The following is a 21,597-nucleotide window of genomic DNA, read 5'->3' as shown; positions in this document are numbered from 1 at the left end:
GTATGGACACATACACACAAGAGCTATTTAATCTACCTCCTTTTGACAAAGCAGATAGCTATAAAAATCAGAACACTCTCTTTTATGTCCTTCACTATCTTGAAGAGGAAAGGTCATATCCATTCTCTCAAAAATATTTTTCATACACCTACCATTGTAAAATTTTCCAAAGATTATATTTTATAGATTTATGAACTATTAGAGCTGAAAGAGATCTTAACTATCAAATAAAATCTTATAATTTTAGAGATAACCACTTGATCCAACCAGATTTATCTAAAGATATGTAAATCATTACTGCAAAATGAAGACTAGGACCCTTGGGGATTTCTTTTAACTTCTTAACATATAATGTCAGTCTTCTATCAAATTGTGATTTTTCATATGACAAATTATTTTTATACTCTCCCTTATGATATACTTACACAGATAAACCACCATAAAAACAATTCATAGGAATATAGTAGATAAACCCATGAACAAATTTTTAACACTTTTACATTTTAGCCATATATATGTCCTAAAGATTTTTAGTTCAGAATTGAATAAATTACTAATTTACAAAACACAAACATTTATGAAGTAAATTAGGGTCAGAAATATTACATAAACTGCCCAAAAAGTCCCAACTAGCAAATGACTGAGCTAGAATTTAATCTCATACCTACATTTCTGTAATTATTTTTTTGTTGTTGTTAAGATGTCAGGTACAAATGATTAGGTTAACCATAATTTTTGCCACATGACATACTCTGATTATTGGTCCACATAAAGCCCTCTTTATATTTATTTTATATAAGTTTGTATATAATCCTATTTGTATGTGTTATAAAAATAACACAGGAACCCACCAACAAAAAACAGAATCTGAGACTACAAAAATCTCTCTATGGGGCTTGCATCCATCTGTACCTTCATTTTTCTTTCCTTCAACTGTCACCCTTAATTCAGTGTTCATCATCACCCTTCCCTTTTCATATACATTTATCTCCTATAAGGTATGAGGTTTGACAATAAAGTTCATGTACTTGTTGCAACAATGTTGCTAACCCTTTTTTTTTTTTTTTGGTATCAGAGGGATTATTCATTACAAATTTGTACCAACTGGACAAACAGTTAACCAAGTTTACTCTTTGAAGTGCTGAAAAGGCTGCATGAAAACGTTAGACTAAAGTGACCTGAACTTTTCGGCAACAATTCATGGCTCCTGCATCACAACAATGCACCAGCTCACACGGCACTGTCTGTGAGGGAGTTTTTAGTCAGTAAATAAATAACTGTATTGGAAAATCCTCCCTATTCACCTGATCTGGCCCCCATGACTTCTTTCTTTGCCTGAGGATAAAGGAAATATTGAAAGGAAGACATTTGATGACATTCAGGACATCAAGGGTAATACAACAACAGCTCTCATGGCCATTCCAGAAAAAGAGTTCCAAACTTGCTTTGAAGGGTGGACTAGGTGCTCGTGTCAGTGCATAGCTTCTCAAGGGGAGTACTTGGAAGGTGACCGGAGTGATATTCAGCCACTAGGTATGTAGCACTTTTTCTAGGATGAGTTTGCAAACTTAATTGTCTTACCTCATATGTATTAAAGTTATTATTTTAATTTGTAAAATGTGTATCATGTTGTATGTAATCTTTTAAATTTTTTCCACTTAGTACTTTATTGCCCACATTTATCTGTATCATAGATTAATTTTCATATATTCCTTGTATATTCTATAAATTTAATATATCTCATGACTTTAATTTCTAGAAGCACATTTTTTAATCACTGCTGTAACATGTTTGTAAGAAGTGAACAATTTAAAGTATACTAACAAGGGCAAACTGTTTTAAATTTTTCCAAAAGACAATATAAAAGAAAAAAAAAATGAAGGATTACCAGGGATTAACTGTTATTCATTTGGAATAATTATGTTTTTCCTTAAATAATCTTATGACCTGATTACTTCTCCAGATGAATCCATTTATCTATATGTAAAGTGCAGAGATGGTAAAAGTGCAGAAATTAATCACCATAAATAAGGGGCTTTTTCTGTCATCTATATTAAATCATTTCATTATTATTTTATCATCAGATTTAAATATTGTCTGTGTAAAGCACTATAGACAGATTTCCAGATTCTATGAGGAATAACGTAGCTACAAACATAGTTTAACTTAGGGGTAGACACCCCTTGTAAGGTCACTGTTGAAGCAGATAACAGGGTAGCCTGTTAGGATAACATATTATTTCCCTATTAACAGGAGACATGTTATGTCCCTATTCTGTAAAAATGGGAAAATAACAGCTTTAATGTGAGGAATCACTAAGAAAATGCATGCAAATGTCTTGATTTTGTCTCAGTATACAATCTATAAGAATTATGAATATTATTATAATCTAATGGATGCATATTGCTTATTGAAAGACTAGATATCTCCTAGATTGAAAAGAAGTATGGCTATCTTTTGCAAGATATCTTTCAAGGGACATTATTATAAAAGGAAATAACCAATTATATCAAATTAATTCTCATGTATACATGACCCTGTAGTAATTGGGATCCTACAATAAGGAATGCGTTCCAGAGAGTTTTATATCCTCCACGGATGACGAAAGCACTCAGGACACTGCTTACAAATGGCCAGAATTCCACAGAAGAAAGGAGCTCATTTATTAGTGAGGAAGCTTTCCTTGGAGAGTAAGTATAAATCACATAGACCTACCATCCCGCTTGGAACAGGGAAACTAATAACTATATGACTTGCCCCTTCCTTTACCAGCCCCCTCCCAAAGCCCAACCCTTACCAGCAGACAGGAGGCATAGATCATTCGCAATATGCCAAAACGTGGAAGAATACCAACAAACTGCATGTCGTAACTTACCTTGAAAAGAACTTTACTGCAAGTAAAATCAAGGAAGATAAGATATCCCTATTTTACCTAGTGACACAGTGATTAGTAGGATCATTGAGGTGCAGTGTAATGAAAACTACCGTGAAGTGAATCAAAACAGAGGTCCACAGAGGGCAAAATAAAGTATGACGATAAAACTTGGGTTTTATGTTCTTTTAAATTAACAGAGGGATTAAATTAAGCAAATTTAAAATGCCATTAAAAGAGTTTCAATGCCATAAAGACAAGAAGTTAAGACTTTGACTATGTTTTACGCTCCAACTTTGTTAATGTGTGGCAGTACAAATTCCCCTTCACAGATCACTTGTAAATCTTTACTTAATAGGCGGCAGGATTTACTAAAAACAACCCTGAGAGGAAATCACCTTAAATTAGAATGCTTTCCTAGACTTCACCCAGCTTTTTATTTTACAGAAAAAATTGGGATTGGAGGCTGACCTTTGGCTCTTATTTTTGACAAATGCGTAAATTAATGTTTTGCAGTTTCCTTCTTGGGCATTATTCAGGCCCTTAAATCTCTACATCTCATGCTTTCCTGCCCTCTCCTCACCTCTGCAGTCCTCAATTTATTCACCTTCTTTTTAGGGCATAAAACTGTCTTATAATGAAGGGAAATCTGTTTACAGCATGTGTACATACGTGTGCCTAGAATATCCAAGGCACTGCAGTAGCAACATAAGACTCCCCTGCTTTATAAAAGCTGCAGTGTGCCAGAATGTTTCTTCCCTGGTCATGTGGCCTTCCAGGGGAATGTAGCCACACGGCATGTACACATCAGGCAGAAGCAGAAGCACTGTAACAGTGATACATGCACTCTTTCTACCCCTGTACATCGATCCCTCCGTAGGCCATAAACTGAGAAGTTTTTATGGCATCATAACATTATAACAAACCTGGATCTACAACTAAGGTTTAAGAAATAAAGTTCAATGATGTAAAATCCTAAAATAGAACAAGATATTTTTCATGATTTATGTAAATGTTTAACTGAGGTAATATATGCAAGCTCCTCATATGTATGCCTGACCATTGATCAGTGCTTACTAGATTATTTTATATTAAAAATTATTATGAAATTTAAGAATAAATAGGAAACGAGGTGAGGGTTGAAAAAGTCTGTTTGATAATGTATTGTGGTATTTTTCTATCATACAATCGTTTTTGTTTATAAATGAAATAAAGTCTACCTTTCCATTAGGAAAATAACCCTTACACACAAATTAAAATCATACTTCAAAATGTACAGATGAAATGACCATAACATTCTTAAGGATGTGATCTTAATTTTCAATACAATAACATTAAATCACAATTATACTTGGTTTAAAAGAAAAGCATCTAAAGAGTCTACATAAATGAAACTAAGAGCACTTAGGAACAATTATCACTAGGATACAATTTGTATCACTTGAGATAAAGCCTTAGCAATTGTCTTAACCACAAGCAAAACAGCAATTGAAATCTAAAAATGAAAATTTAGATGAGTATTTTCTATTTTATACTTAAACACAGGCAGAATAAAATGTTTCTATAATCCATAATGTAGAAAGAAAATAAGTAGACATGTAGAGACATTATCTGGAAGCTTGCTACAAATTTAAGAGCTTAACAATATCAATATTTTTATCTATCTCATATGGGAAGTATAATGCAAATTAATACTGAAAGATGAAATTACTTTTCTTTTCAAATATACCATTCTTGTTGAACACAATCATAATCACATACTTTTTAAAAGGTTAGCATTATACCTAAAATATAAGTTTTATTAAAACCTTTGTTTCTTGGAAGATCAAATGATAGAATTTTATAAGGCGAAGATAATCTATACAAAATTTAATCAAAATCTTTTCTCTAGTGCTTAAATCTGAATCAGCTGATTATTTCATCCTCATTTAAAAATTTCTGGTGGTGAAAAAAACTTTCTTTAGGTAGCCTATTCTAATTGTTCAATCTCTCTTATTAACCAAAAGCAAATAAAAAAAACCGAACAAAAACTCCGCTTTCTCGAGATAGAGCACGATGTAAGTTTTAAATTTAGTATTTTTATATATTTATTTTACTTATCTGGGTTATCTCAAGAAAGCAGATTTACTTAATAGCCTCTGAAGACATTTGAGTGCCTAAAAGTAGCTGAAACATCTTCTGTTGTTTCAGTCACTTCCTGTTTGCCATCATTTCAAGTGTCCTCAACGACTAGTAAATCCAACCCTAAAGTATCCTTTTAACTGAAGCCCCTATTCCAAATATAGACTATCTAGTAGAGAGAAAAATGGGACTGTTATCTTCCTTGATCTTAGAATTTTTGCTTGTAAAAATAGTCTGAAATTTTATTTGTCAGGTCTTATTGGACATCATAATACAAGGTTGGCTTATATTGCATTTGTTGTCCACCAAATCTATTTGGCTTCTATAAATAGGTATGTATAAACCAGGGTTATACTATGTAAGTAATAGATTTTAAATCTAGATGCAGTACTTTATATTTCTCTTTTCTTCTTAACTAATATTTTTATGATTTCAAATCACCTAATTCATATAGAAAATTAGTTTTCAAAAGTTTCAATTATCCTTTTTATTTTCCTTTTAGTATTGTGCCAGGCAAAATTATATTGATAAGGATAGTTGTTATACTCATATGTTTATTGATGTGTTTGCCAGGATTTTTTAGGACATATTATAAACTTTTGCAAAGCTTTCAATTTTTTTAATTTAGAGCAATATTGTTAAAACATGTTCTACCTGTGTTTCAGTGTAAATGTACAAGTATTTCTCTAGATCATATATAATGCAAAACTTCACCTTTTATGGATAATATCAAACTGTTTCTCAAGTATTATCTTCTACTCCCAACAGCATTGTATAAAGTGTTTTATTGGTTTGCATCCTTGCTAACATTTGATGTTGTCAAATTTTGAAATTTTTGCCAATGTGGTGGATGTGTAATTGTAATTTCCTTTGGTTTTTATTTTGCATGTCTGTGATTTTTGATAATGTTGAGTCATTTTTCATAGGTGTACTCACCATTTGGAAATCAGAGAGAATGAAAAGAGGCAGAATACTGGCATCAGGCAAATATATATCAATGTTCAAAAATGAAGAAAAGTGGTTTCCAGTTAGGAGAGATTACTTATTGACTATTGGTCACGAGAGTTTCCTCTTTTAAGAGGCTGGTATAAGATTTTGCTCATTTTTTAAATTTGATTTTCCATCTTTTTTCTCAATTTTGGCCATCTATCAATCTATCTATCTAGAACACTAATCCTTTGTTGCTTAAATATATTTATTACATGTTATATGAGTCTTATATATGTCTTTATGTGTGTGTGTGTGTGTGTGTCTTGATAATGAGAAATTTATAATTCTACTATAGAAAAACATTAACAATTTATCTTTTATAGTTAGTAGTCATTTCTGAAAATAGTCTTTCTCTATTTTCAGATATTGGTGTGTTTTCCCACCTCCAATATGCTTGCTCTTTGCATTCTTTGTGACTTCCAAAGTCTGTCCTTTGTGTTTTTACATACCATGTTTCTTAGTTTCATGGATATTTGAATTCAGAATTCTGGAGCTAAATGGCATTTTAGAGAATATTACATTTAGGGTTTCTCCAAGTGTCACTTTGAGAAAAATGATATAAATGAGGCCATTGCAAAATGGAGTCAGAGCTGTCATCCCAGGGGAAAGGCCTTGCACTTCTTGTTCCTTCAATCTCTTGAACTGGGCAAAATAACCTTTGGGCTGGGCCCAACCGACATTATCTTACAAACAACTGTTCATAAAGCTAACAGGAAAGCAGATTTCCTGACTACGAGGACTGATAATTAAGGACATTCTTGAGAATCAGTAAACAGCCATGTATAGCTAAATAATAAATTAGTCTGTTGGCAACAACAGAAATCACTTCCTTCTATTCATGTAATTATTGTCCTTCCCTTTCTCCTAAAAACCCCCAGCCACCAACCTATAATCAGGGTATATAATTCAGGTGTCTGAATCTATGCCCCAGATTGTAATTCTTTTTGTTCTCAAATGCTTGTTGCCTCTCACTTTGGCGTTTTTAAAAATTATATATATATATATATATATATATATATATATATATATATATATATATAAAATTTATATATAATTTATTCATATGCATATACATGTACAAATATATAATTTATTGGGATGACATTGGTTAATAAAATTATATAGGTTTCATGTGTACAATTCTATAATACATCATTGATATCATTGATATATTGCATTTTCTGTTCACCACCCAGTCAGTCAAATACATAGTGATGAAAGGAGAACTGACTCTGGCTTTTTTTTTTTTTTTTTTTCAGGTTAACAGTATGCATTTGGAGAGACTGTTAAAAATATGCACTCTCAGATTGTCCCACCCACCTACCTAAATCTGTTAGAATCTCAGGTTCACAGACTGACACATGCCCACATGTGCACATGCACACACATTCTTTTTTTCCTTTCGGTTACTAAAGCTTGAGAAATATTGGGTACCCCAAAGTGCTTATTTTAAAGACACAAAAAGCAGGATCCCAAAAGTTACTTAATGAAGGCCATTCTTTTAGCGTCAGGGACTGAACTAAAACCCATATGTGTAAAGATATTCTCATAGGTGACTGATTCTTTGGCTCTAAACTTTCATCTACTTCCCCATTTCTCTTAATCCAATATAGCCAACTTCTCCTTCTGGTTATTAACTTTAGCGCAGCTCTTTAAAAAATCCTGTTCTCCTCTGTATCATAATAGGAATATAGCAGGTCACAGTGCTACTCAGCTGGACTACATTTCTCAGCCTCCCTTGCAGTCAGTTGTGACTATATTTTTATGAATGGAATGTGAGCATAAATTATGTCTACTGATTTCAGGCTTAGTTTTCTGCATAACCTTGAACCCTTCTTCCTGAGGAAATAGGAAGAACAATACTATGTTTCCTCGAAAATAAGACCTAGCCAGACAATCAGCTCTAAGGCATATTTTGGAGCAGAAATTAATATAAGACCGGGTCTTATTTTACTATAATATAAGACCTGGTATAATATAATATAATATAATATAATATAATATAATATAATATAATATAATATATAATATGATATGGGGTCTTATATTAATTTTTGCTCCAAAAGGCACATTCGAGATGATTGTCTGGCTGGTCTTATTTTCGGGGAAACACGGTAGTAGGGTACCTGGGTTACAAATGACCAACAGGCAGAGATGTGCTGCTGACTTTTCTGGTCTCTTTCAAACTGTGAAAGTTAGTTAAATTTACATGATTTTTAATGTATCATATATTTGACTCTCATTGTGATAGTAATATAGCATTTACTACTGCTCAAATGTTTATAATGAAGCAGTTTTAACTCTCTAGCAAGAGGATCTCTCTACGTAATGAATATATGTATGCATGCTTACCCTCGTTAATTTCAGATAACATAGACAACTAAGGTGCTTTAAGAAAAAAAAAGAAAAGAAAGGAAAGTATATTGGGTCTAGAAGTAATTGCTAGAAAACAAATGCTTGGATGATATCTGTATTTTCAATTTTAACTTGAAAAGGTGCTACCATTGGCTGATATCTTTCAGAGAATCATTCAAAATTGGAAACAGAATACACTTATTTGCAACAGTGGCTTTTTTCCCCTTCAACTTTTATGTGGTATTTGAACTGATGGGAAATCTAAACCTGTGTCACAGACTCTATCAAATAAGAAGTTGGTGACTAGAAATGTGGTTGTTAAATGTCGCATTGTCTTCTGACAGTCTGCTTTCTGCAGCAAGCTTTATAGCCTTGCTTCATTTGTAACACAATTTAATAGGATGATTATAAATGTGTTAATCTTAACATAAAGAATTTTAGGTTGCTTTAGTAAAAGTTGAAGAAAGCCTCAGGAACTTTGGTGGCAAATGCAATAAAAAGTTATAAAACCTTAATAAAAGGATACTCCAAATAGATTGACATTAAAGGTTTTATTGAAATGTTGCTGATAATCCTTTATGAATTCAAATTAAAAGAGGTAACTTTTTTATGTAGGAAAATAACCTACAGCTGTCTTCACATCCTTCCATGAAGCTGTCATTGAAAGGTTACTGATATTTTTCTACTTTACTTCAACGCATGACCAGTGGAACTACTGAGCGTTCAGTAACATTAAAATAGATGCCTCATAAAAGTTTTCCTCTTTAGAATGCTGATATTTCTCAGTTAATGTATAAGGATATGTCAGAGGATAGGTATGCAAAATGAGCTAATATATATTAAAAAGCCTACCTCTAGTAATTAATTTGCCCTAAAGGTATAATACATTCTTAGTGTCCCAAGTCTTCAATGTTTTTGACCACCTCAAGTTAGAAATATTGGAGGTAATCTAAAGATAAGTTATTTGGAAGTCTCTGTTTTCCTGAAAACTACAGATACATTAAAAAATATAGTTCACCAATATCCTAAAGTGGTCTCTTTTTAAACAGATAAATTATATTACTTATGAATATTGTATTTCCCATTTATAAAGATACTTTATGAATTTTATTTTTCCCCATTATATTTTGCAGGTTTTTAAAAAAACTGTTAACTGGAAGTTATAATTATATTTGAAAACATATTTTAGTTTAATGAACCCACAGACTCAACAATTATCAATTATGGCCAAACTTACTGAATTTATAATCATACAGCTTTGCTCTCACCTCTGTTGGCCATACACACTGGATTATTTTGAAGCGAATTCCATGCATCATGTAATTTCATCCACTCATATGTCAATATAAACGCTAAAACATAAGTATTCACTTATAATGCATACCACATATACTTATCACACATATAAAATCCAAAAAAACTTAGCTTTTAATTGAATACTTGGCTTGTTTTAATTAGAATCAAAATAAGTAACACACACTGAATTTAAGTATGTTTCTTGTTTCTTATTTTATATTTTGGCCTATATCCCTAAGCTATTACAATGACAAAAATGGTCTTAAAAACTCTAAGAATTCCACAAGACTAGGGCTGCTTCATAAAGTAGTTTTTAAAATAAATTTTGCTAATAACTATGCACAGTGTCAGATGGGTACTGGACTTATTAGGATTATCACTTTGATAAAAGCAGTTAGTTTATAGTCAGCAAGACAACAGGGACCCCAGTCTTACAACCACAGGAAAATGAATTCTGCCATGAACCTAGTTGAGCAAGGAAAAGGATTCTCCTCCAGACAATTTGGTTTTGGTCCAATGAGATCCACACTGCCTTTCTAACCAACTAAACTGTAAGATAATAAATTTGTATTGTTTTAAATCCCTAGTGATAATTTGTATGGCAACAACAGAAACTTCACATAGTTTCTATTCAATTTTTCTATTCAGAATTTCTATTCATAGAAAACATTCAATTTTTTTCTTTCTACTTTACTTCTGGGAATTTCTTTACTTTTGGTTTTATTTAATTAGTTTTATGTAAAACATACACATGTTTACAACACAAAATCTATAAAACAAGATATTTACTGAAACATTTAGTTTCTGTATCTATCCCCTCTATCTTTCCCATTCTTTCCCATTTACATTCTTAAAGAATTTAGGTTTCCAGAGTTATATTTACTAAAGCAAATACATACATTTATATTCATATTCCTAAATCTTTCATTTTTTAAAATTTACCACACTTTAAAATTTAATATTTTGGTGTATAGTTTTATGAATTTTCTCACATAAATAGATTTTTATAACCACTTCCACAATCAAAACACAGAATGGTTCCATCACTCCTAAAACTTCCTTGTACTATTCATTTTGTGGGAGGAACCACATCCTCCCCTTCATTTCTAACTCTGGCAACCATTGATCCGTTCTCTTTCACTATAGCTTTGTCGTTTTGAGGATGAAATAACTGTTTTCACTCAACATGATGCCTTTATTTATTTTTATTTTTATTTTTTTTCAGGATGGAGAATAACATGTCAGCTTTATTACTAAGAAAGGTTGATATTGAATAACAGTTGGGGGCTGACACAGTCTCTGGTAGTGCTAAACAGCCCATGGACTCTGTTCTCCCACGCCACCCCCCTGCATGTGATTTAGCTGCTGGAAAACTTATGGCATAGACATTGAGGAGTAGAGAAAATCTTGTGTTCTTTGCAGGTAGACAAATCTCAAAGAGAAGGAAAGGAGTGAGCTGATCCAGACATGCACAATTCCTTTTTCTAAACTCCTCCCCAAATTCCTTCCCTGGGGAAGAATAAGTGAGGGTGGAACAAGATGACACAAAAGTGATTCCAGCAGAGCCCCATTCACATTTCCTAGCTTTTTATTCTCAACCCATTGCGTTTACCCATTAAGACTATGGTCAACCAAAGTATTAGCTAACCCCTTGAAGAAGGAGATCAGGTGTCTATTAGAGCTGGTTCTTGCTTTCATGAGGCTCCCTCGGTTTCAGCCACAGCTCATTTTGGTAATTTCCTGGGTACTTGTACTATTTTAAATATGAATTATTTGCCAACATTTTTTTTTGTGTGTGTATGTATTTCCGTTTTGTTGTTGTTGTTTTATTAGTCTCAGGTGTACAAAACAATGTAATAGTTTATAACCCCCATACCCCATCTACTACCCCTCTGACATTGCATATGATGCCTTTGTTTTTATCCAAGAGATTTATCCAGGTTGTTACATACCAATAGTTATTCATTATTAGTGCTGAGTTATATTTTATTGTATTGATATTCCAGATTTTATTTATCCATTTACTTGTTGATGGACATTTGGGTTGTTTGTAGTATTGAGCTATTGCAAAAAAAAGCTACTATGAACGTTTACATATACTGGTGTGTATGGACATATCTTTTCTTTCTCTTGGGTAAATACTTTGGAATGAAATGGCTGGATTATATATTAGTAATATGTTTACCTTTTTAAGAAATTGTCAATTTGTTTTCCAAAGTAGAGGTACCAATTTATACCCACCAGTAGTGCATGCGGGTTTTAGTCCTTTTACATCCTCAGAAATGCCAGGTATTGTCAGTCTTGTTGGTTTTAGCCATTTTAAAATGTCTGTAGTGATATCTCATTATGGATTAATTTGCATTACTCTAATGACTGGTTATGCTGAGTATTTTCATGAGCGAATTTTCCACTTATTTATCTTCTTGGATAAAAATCTAACTCTTTGGCCTATTTTTATTTTCTTTTGTTTTATTATTAAATTTGAGAGCATTCTGTATGTTCTATCTTAGATAAAAGTCCTTTATCATGTATCTAGTTTGCAAATATTTTCTTCCAATCATTGATTTGTTTTTTCACTCATTAAGGGTGTCTTTTATAAGAGGCTGTTTTAAATTTTTTTTTTTTAATTTTGTGAAGAATAATTTTCCTTTCATGGGTAATGTTTTTGGTATCATATACATATATTGGTATCATATACATATATATGTATATATGCATATATATACATATATATACATATATTGGTATCTTATACATATATGTATATATACATATATATACATGTGTTTTTGTATATATATGTATATATGTATATATATGTGTATATATATATATGTGTGAGTGTGTGCGTAGTCTGACAATCACGTTCGCGAAGTTGTTGCAACGATGTTGCTAACATTTTTTTGACATCACAGGGATTATTCATTATGAATTTATACCAACTGGACAAAGAGTTACCAAGTTTACTATTTGGAATTGATGAAGAGGCTGAATGAAAAAGTTAGACAAATATGACCTGAACTTTTCGCCAACAATTCATCTCTTTCATCACGACAATGCACCAACTCACAGGGCACTGTCTGTGAGGGAGTTTTTAGTCAGTAAATAACTGTATTGAAACACCCTCCCTACTCACCTGATTTGGCCCCCAATGACTTCTTTCTTTACCCAATGATAAAGGATCTATTGAAAAGAACACATTTTGATGACATTCAGGACATCAAGGGTAATACGATGACAGCTCTGATGGCTATTCCAGAAAAAGTGTTCCAAAATTGCTTTGAAGGGTGGACTAGACACTGACGTGGATGTACAGCTTCCCAAGGGGAGTACTTTGAAGGTGACCATAGTGATATTCAGCAATGAGGTATGTAGCACTTTTTCTAGGATGAGTTCAAGAACTTAATTGCCCGATCTCCTATGTGTGTGTTTGTGTGTGTGTGTGTGTGTGTGTGTATGCTGGGGTGCCGAAAAAGTGTATACAATTGGACATTTTGGTCATGTTGCTCAAGCAGTAGTTTGCTATAATCAGAAGTGTCTGCACACTGATGATAACCACTTTGAGCACCTCTTGTAACTGCAGAAATCAAATATGATTTGTATTCATCTTTGTTATCAGTACACATTACACACACATATATATACACATATATGTATAAAAATGTGTGTGTGTGTGTATATATATATAGACACACACACACACACACACATATATATATATATATATATATTTCCAAATATGTTCCAACTATATGTATATAGTTCCAAATATGTATATATGTGTATATGTATAAAAAATGTGTGACTTCTGGCTTTTCCCCAAAGTCAAAATGACTATGAAATGTTAACATTTAAAATCAATTCAGGACATCTAGGCACACATGACAGTACAACTAAAGACACTCATAAAAGAGGATTTCCAGAACTGCTTCAAAAAGTGGCAAGAACGATGAGATTAGTGTGTTTGAAGAGAGGGTATTTTGAGGGTGATTAATGGCAATGTGTCTTTTACTGTATTTTTTAAATTTATTTAGAAATTCACTGTAGTTTTTGATCACACCTCATAGCTTTGCTCATATTTTGTGCTTTGCATTTATTGATCTCTTTGGACCCATGAGTTTACAGTTTTAATAAAATTTAATAAATTTTCAGCCATTACTTATTCAATTTTGTTGCTTTCATTTTGTCCCATTATTTACATGAATTTGAATAATATGCATATTAGGCTCCTGAGAGCTGTCCCATAGTTCACTGATGCTCCCTTCATTTTTTTCCTATTGTGTTCACTAATCTTATTTCTGCAGTGTTTAATCTGTTACTAATCCCATCTACTGTATTTTTCTCTATACATTGCTCACTCCAATGCTAGTGATGACATTAAAATGATATTTATTCTACGAACATCAATAACTAGTAGTTTATAATGAATAATGTAATTTATCTCATAAATTGTCAAGCCATAGAATGCAAGACTCATACCAGTCAACAAAAATGGTTAACTCTTGAATGTTATTCTTGACAAATTTCTTGTCATGGCAAAATTTGCATTAAGTATCAGAATGGTACTGAATAGCAAAAAAGAAGCGGCTTGACCTGAAGGCTACTTGCAGATATTTACATTATTGGTCTGGAAAGTAAAACCTGCAGTTCACTGAGAAGGAAAGTTCAATCAAATGGTAAAGACATCCACAGGAATCTAAAATATGATTTTGAGGATTACTTAATACATCCCCAAAATTGATGTTTTAAAGTTCTCTGGGTTTATCTTAATCAGATCATGTTCATTAAACTCTATTAAAAAGCATAGCTGATCTGTTAAAGGCATTGAGCAGTTATATACAGGAAAGATGACTTTCATCCTGTGCATTACCTAATTAAAACATCTTATATACAGGCAGTGTATTTGAGAATACAGTGTTTCATTTGATCCAAAACTATCTCAAAGATATGGGTTTTTAATGCAAGTCCAGTTGGGCGACAACGATATAAAAAGGTATAAGGTAAACATCAGGAAAATAATAACACTTAAGAGAATGAATAATATTACAAACAGGAAAATCAGTGTTTCTGAAAGATGAATAATAAAGGAAAATAGTCTTAATAATGTAATAAGAAGCATTCCTTTATGTGGCTTCAGCCTCTGGTAATTACATCACCCCAGTATACAAATACAAAATGTGGTAACTGCTACGTGAGAAAAATGTGAAAAGCTATCCCAAGGCAATATGAATACCTTTTCTAGATTATATCTCACTGATAAATGTCTTTAAAGTGGGCTATATTTTTCTCATGTAGAGTTTATTACATTTTGTAATTATACACTTGTGTGATTATTTCATTAGTGTGTATTATATTATATTCCACAATACTGCAGTCTACATGACAGCAAATTTTGTCTCTCTAGATCACCATTATAGTCCAGTGTCTAGAAAAGTCCTTGGCACATTGCAGGTTTTAAATAAATCAGTGAAATATAAATGAATATAAATAAGAATTTAATGCTATATAGGCAAGCTATAAATATTTATTATTCAAAGTAGGGATTAGTATTGGTGTTATATAACAATAATGCACAAGAATATGGAATAAAAGATACAAGTATCAGTTTATATGTATAAATCAATCTTAGTAAAATTAAAAATTAAAGTTAATGATTTATATATTATTCATTTATAGCTATTTTAATTGCTAAATCCTCAATCTACAATTAGGAACATTATTGTTTAATTATAAAAAACATTGATTATTCAATGGTAATAATTAAAGTTATGACAGTTAATCAAAAATTTAAGGAAATATTAATTTTTGTGTACAGTAAATAATTATCTATTTTCATATAAACACAATTGAACTTGCTAACATTAGTGTGAACTTCAAGGTCAATTCAGAAGTATAAGTAAAAAGATGAAATTTTGGGTGATGTTTCAATATTTTTCTGTCTAAACATTCTAGATACCACAGATAAAATATTAGGTAAAATAAATAAGACAGAAAAAGGCATAAAATAGGAACAAAAATTCACTTTTTAAAACTTGATCAAAAATTCAAATTAGTCCAATGACTAAACTCATAAAGCTGATGTGTTCCACAGAGGAAGCCAGGAAGTACTATTAGGAGTGCTGCTACTGCAGGGTGGCAGGAACTAAAAGCTCGTCATGTGAGGTTACAAGTTAAGATAGGTGCCCTGATTAAGCCAGATTCTGGGATTGTGGGCTTTCCAAACATTCCAATACCTTCAAAAATAGTATTTCCAAAAACTTATATAATACTTATTTTTATTTTGATATTTTATCATAGTGATGGGAAAGGTAAGTTTCATAAAAGAAGTAAAAACACAGAACTAGGAAACATTAGGAGAGAAAGAGAAAAAAATAAAACTAAGTAATCACTATCAAAATCAGTCTAAACATCAAAACCAAACATCTTGAGAACACTGAGAAATAAGAAATGTAACATCCAAATATTTTTACTGAGAAACTCAAATTGACATATAACCTAAAATCAGTTTTTAAATAAGTATAAAATTACCATAAAATAAGTATAAATGTCATATATATGTGTGTATATATATATATATATATATATATACACACACACACATATATATATATACACACACATACACACACACACACACACACACACAGAAGTAATGAGGTATCTTGGAAATGAACAGAATATTAGCATACAAATAGTGGAATTGATAATTTATGATTTAGAAAGCAATAATCTACAGAAAATAGTCCAGAGAGAGATAAGGCAATAAAAAAAATATGGCAAAAGTACTGAGACACATGGAAAATGAATTAAAAATTGAAGTTCTATAAGAAGTGAGTGAAATAAATCATGGAGATACTATATTTAAAAAGATAATCACTGAGAATTTTCCAGGAGAATAGCATGATTTGTCATATTAAAAGGGTACTCTAAATAATGAGCTGTAAATATAAAATAAATCCTGAAATAGGCATACTATAATGAAACTACAGAATACTAAGGATAGGGAAAATATATTTTATTCTCCCAGAGAGAAAAGAAGTATATGTGCATAAAGACTAAAATTCTCAGAATCAAGAATGAGACAAAAAGAAATATTCTTTCCAAACCTAAAAATTTATGTCCAGTTGAAATATAAGGTGAGGGCACAATAAGTATACTCTCATAAGAGGTCAGACAATTAATTTTATGAACTTTGTGGCAATGATGTTGCTAAGCTTTTTTTGATATCAGACAGATTATTCATTATGAATATACCCAGTATATTAATAAATATGTCCATATTCATGAATATGTCCAGTATACCAACTGGACAAACAGTTAACCAAGTTTACTATTTAGAAGTGCTGTAAAGTCTGAGAAAGTTAGATGACCTGAACTTTTCGCCAACAATTCATGGTTCTTGTATCACAACAATACACGGCAGTCTGTGAGGGAATTTTTAGCCAGTAAACAAGTAACTGTACTGGAACACCCTCCCTACTCACCTGATCTGGCCCCCAATGACTTCTTTCTTTACCCGAAGATAAAGGAAATCTTGAAAGGAAGACATTTTGATAACATTCAGGACATCAAGGGTAATATGATGGCAGCTCTGATGGCCATCCCAGAGAGTTCCAAAATGGCTTTGAAGGATGGACTAGGTGCTGGCATTGGTGCATAACTTCCCAAGGGGAGTACTTTGAAGGTGACTGTAGTGATATTTAGCAATCAGGTATATAGCACTTTTCTAGGATGAGTGTGCGAACTTAATTGTCAGACCTCATATATGAAAAGTTCAGGTAAGTAAATCATTTACAGACCCTTAGTAAGAAAATTATTTAAATAAATGGAAATGAGAAGCAATAAGAATGAAAATGACCATATTTATGTGGGTTTATTTCTGGGTTCTCAATTCTATTACATTGGTCTGTGTGTCTCTTATTCTGCCAATACCATACTGTTTTGATTACTGTTGTCCTGTAGTGCAAGCTGAAGTCAGGGAGTGTGATACCTCCAGCATTGTTCTTTTTTCTCAGGATTGCTTCAGCTATTTGGGGTCTTTTGTGGTTCCATACAAATCTGATGATTTTTTGTTCTATTTCTTTAAAAAATGCCATTGGAATTTTCATGGGGATTGTATTACATCTGTATATTGCTTGGGTAATATGGCCATTTTAACTATGTTGCTTCTTCCAATCCATGAACATGGAATGTCTTTCCATTTCTTTGTGTCTTCTTCAATTTCTTTTAAAAATGTCTTATAGTTTTCAGTATAGAGGTCTTTCACATCCTTGGTTAAGTTTATTCCTAGGTATTTTATTCTTTTTGTTGCAATTACAAAAGGGATTGTTTTTTTAATTTATTTTTCTGGGATTTCGTTGTTAGTATATAGGAATGCAATTAACTTTTGTACGTTGATTATATAGCTGGCAGCTTTACTGTATTTGTTGTTTCTAACAGGTTTTTGGTGGAGTCTTTAGTGTTTTCTATATATAGCATCATGTCATCTGCAAAGAGTGACAATTTAACTTCTTCATTCCCAATTTGGATGCCTTTTATTTCTTTCTCTTGCCTCATTGCTCTAGCTAGGACTTCAAACACTACGTTGAAAAGCAGAGGTGATGGAGACAGCCCTGTCGTGTTCCTGAATGTAGAGCAAAGGGCTTCAGGTTTTCACCGTTAATTATGATATTAGCTGAGGGTTTGTCATATATGGCCTTTTTCATGTTAAGGTATTTTCCTTCTATACCTATTTTATTAAGTGTTTTAGTCATAAATGGATGTTGTATCTTGTCAAATGCTTTTTCTGCATCTATTGACATAATCATATGATTTTCGTCCTTTATTTTGTTTATGTGGTGTAGCGCATATGTTGAGGTGGATTTGCATATGTTGAGCCATCCTGTGCCCCTGGGATGAACCCCACTTGGTGTGATGTATAATCTTTTTTAATGCATTGTTGCATTCGATTTGCTAGAATTTTGTTTAGGATTTTTGCATCTTTATTCATCAGAGATATTGGTCTGTAATTTTCTTTTTTGTGTTATCCTTATCAGGTTTTGGTATCAGGGTAATTTTAGCCTCATAAAATGAGTTAGGAATTATCGTCTCTTCAATTTTTTGCAAGAGTTTGATCAAGACAGTATTAGATCCCCTTTGAATGTCTGGTAGAATTCACTACTGAAGCCATCTGGTCTTGGACTTTTGCTTTTTGGGAAGGTTTTGGATGACTGATTCAATTTCCTTACTGGTGATTGGTATATTTAGATTTTCCAATTATTCTTGATTCAGACTAGGAAGGCTATATGTTTCTAAGAACTTGTCCATTTCTTCTAGGTTATTGAATTTGGTGGCATATTTCATAGTATGAAAGTGGCATCTTTCATAGTATTCTTGGATGAACCTTTGTATTTCTGTGGCATCTGATATAACATCCCCTCTTTCATTTATGATTTTGTTTATTTGTGTCTTTTCTCTTTTTATCTTAGTGAGTCTAGCCAAGGGTTTGTCAATTTTATTAATCTTTTAAAAAAACCAGCTCTTTGCTGCATTAATTTTTTCTATCATTTGTGATAACGTTCCCTCTTTCATTTTCTGATTTTGTTTGTGTCTTTTCTCTCTTTATGTTAGGGAGTCTAGCCAAGGGTTTGTCAATTTTATTAATCTTTTCAAAGAACCAGCACTTTAACACATTAATTTTTTCTATTATCTTTTTGTTCTCTATTTCATTTAGCACTGCTCTAATTTTTATTATTTCCTTCCTTCTGCTGACTTTGGGTTTCATTTGTTCTTCTTTTTCTAGTTCTTTAAAGTGTAACATGAGGCTATTTATCTGGGATTTTTCTTGTTTCTCAAGATAGGCCTGTAATGATATAAATTTCACTCTTAAGACTGCTTTCCCTGCATCCCAAAAATTTGGGAAGGATGCATTTTCATTCTCATTTGTTTCTATGTATTTTTTGATCTCTCCTCTTATTTCTTCTTTGACCCAGTCCTTCTTTAAAAGCATGTTGTTTAATCTCCACATATTTGTGGTTTTTCCTGCTTTCTTTTTGCAGTTGATATCCAGTTTCAAAGATAATTTTTGACAAAGAAGCCAAAAACATACAATGGAGAAAAAACAGCCTCTTTAATAAATGGTGCTGGGAGAATTGGAAAGCCACATGAAAAACAATGAAACTGGACTGCTATCTGTTACCATGTACCAAAATTAATTCAAAATAGATCAAAGACCTAAACATAAGATATGAAATAATAGACTGCATAGAAGAAAACTTAGGTACTAAACTTATAGACCTTGGGTTCAAAGAGCATTTTATGAATTTGACCCCAAAGGCAAGGGAAATAAAAGCTAAAATAAATGAATGGGACTATATCAATCTAAATAGCTTCTGCACATCAAAAGAAACCATTGACAAAATAAAGAGACAACCAAGCGAATGGGAGAAGATTTTGGCAAACAACGCCTCCAGTAAGGGGCTAATATCCAAAACATTTAAGGAACTCATACTACTCAACAACAACAACAAAAAAAAAATCCAATTAAAAAATAGACAGAGAACCTGAACAAATACTTCTCCAAAGAGGACATACGAATGGTCAATAGACATATGAAAAAATGCTCAACATCACTAAGCATCAGAGAAATGCAAATAAAAACCACAATGAGATATCACCTCACCCCAGTCAGAATGGCTGTCATCAACAAGACAAATAGTAACAAGTGTTGGAGAGGCTGCGGAGAAAAAGGAACCCTCATACACTGTTGGTGGGAATGCAGATTGGTGCAGCTGCTATGGAAGGCCGTGTGGAGGTTCCTCAAAAAATTATGACTACAATTACCATATGACCCAGCAATCCCTCTCCTGGATATCTACCCCAAAAATCTGAAAACATTTATCCATAAAGACATATGTGCTCCAATGTTCATTGCAGCTTTATTTATGGTGGCTAAGACATGCAAACAACCAAAATGTCCTTCAATAGATGAATGGATAAAGAAGTTATGGTATACCTTATATACCATTTGTAACAACATGGATGGATCTTGAGATTGTAATGCTAAGCGAAATAAGTCAGACAGAAAAAGTAGAGAACCATATGATTTCACTGATGTGGTATATAAAACTGAAAACAACAAAAGAACAAGACAAACAAAGGAAGAAACAAAAACTCATAGACACAAACAATAGTTTAGTGGTTACCAGAGAATAAGGGGGAAGAGGTGTTGTTGAAGACGGTAAACAGGGTCAAATACATGGTGATGGAAGGAGAACGGACCCTGGGTGGTGAGCACACAATGTGATAGATGATGTATTATTCTATAATATAGATGATGTATTACAGAATTGTATACTTGAAACCTATGTAATTTTACTAACAATTGTCACTCCAATAAACTTTAATTAAAAAAAAAAAAAAGAATGAAATTGTCTACAAGATATCACCATCACATCCACCTACCAACACATATACTGTGCTTTTTCTGTAGTTTCTATGGATAAACCCTCTATGACTTGAAAAAAATCCTTGTTCTTCATTTGTGCATCAAATTTCATGTCATTTATTTCAGAGTTCTAGTAAAATGTTTTAATAGAAGTGGTGAGAGAAGTAATCTTTGCTTTGTGCCCATTCCGACAGGGAAAATGTCCAGTGTCTCACTATTATGTGTGATGCTAGCTATAGAATTTTGCAGGTATTTTTTATCAGGTTGAGAAAATCCGCCTCTGTTCTTGGTTGCTGGGAGGTTTTTTGTTGTTGTTGTTTTTGTTTTCCAGAAATAAGTGGTGAATTTTTGTCAAATGGTTTTTCTGAATCTATTGAGATGATCATGTAGTTTTTCTAGTCTGATAATATAATGGATTATATTGATAGATTTTTTTATTGCAAGACCAAACTGCATTCCTGGAATAATTCCAAAATAGTCAAAATGCATTATTATCTGTATATATTTTACGTTAGGAATACTTTCTTAAAATGTTTTA

The 21,597-nt window shown here is 32.3% G+C and overlaps 1 long non-coding RNA gene across 1 annotated transcript; it reads left to right on the top strand.

The window, feature by feature from the left end:
• The first annotated feature begins 1,221 nt into the window (after nucleotides 1–1,221).
• LOC109455060 (uncharacterized) lies at nucleotides 1,222–21,327 on the top strand. The gene is made up of 4 exons (XR_012495057.1): nucleotides 1,222–1,533; nucleotides 2,544–2,690; nucleotides 12,550–13,001; nucleotides 19,672–21,327. It is a non-coding gene; the product is annotated as an uncharacterized LOC109455060 (long non-coding RNA).
• The last annotated feature ends 270 nt before the right edge of the window (nucleotides 21,328–21,597 follow it).

This window comes from Rhinolophus sinicus, linkage group LG03 (genome assembly GCF_036562045.2).
Source record: "Rhinolophus sinicus isolate RSC01 linkage group LG03, ASM3656204v1, whole genome shotgun sequence".
Classification (NCBI taxonomy): Eukaryota; Metazoa; Chordata; class Mammalia; order Chiroptera; family Rhinolophidae; genus Rhinolophus; species Rhinolophus sinicus.
Note: the sequence above shows the minus strand (reverse complement) of the source record. Positions and strands in the feature narration are given on the sequence as shown.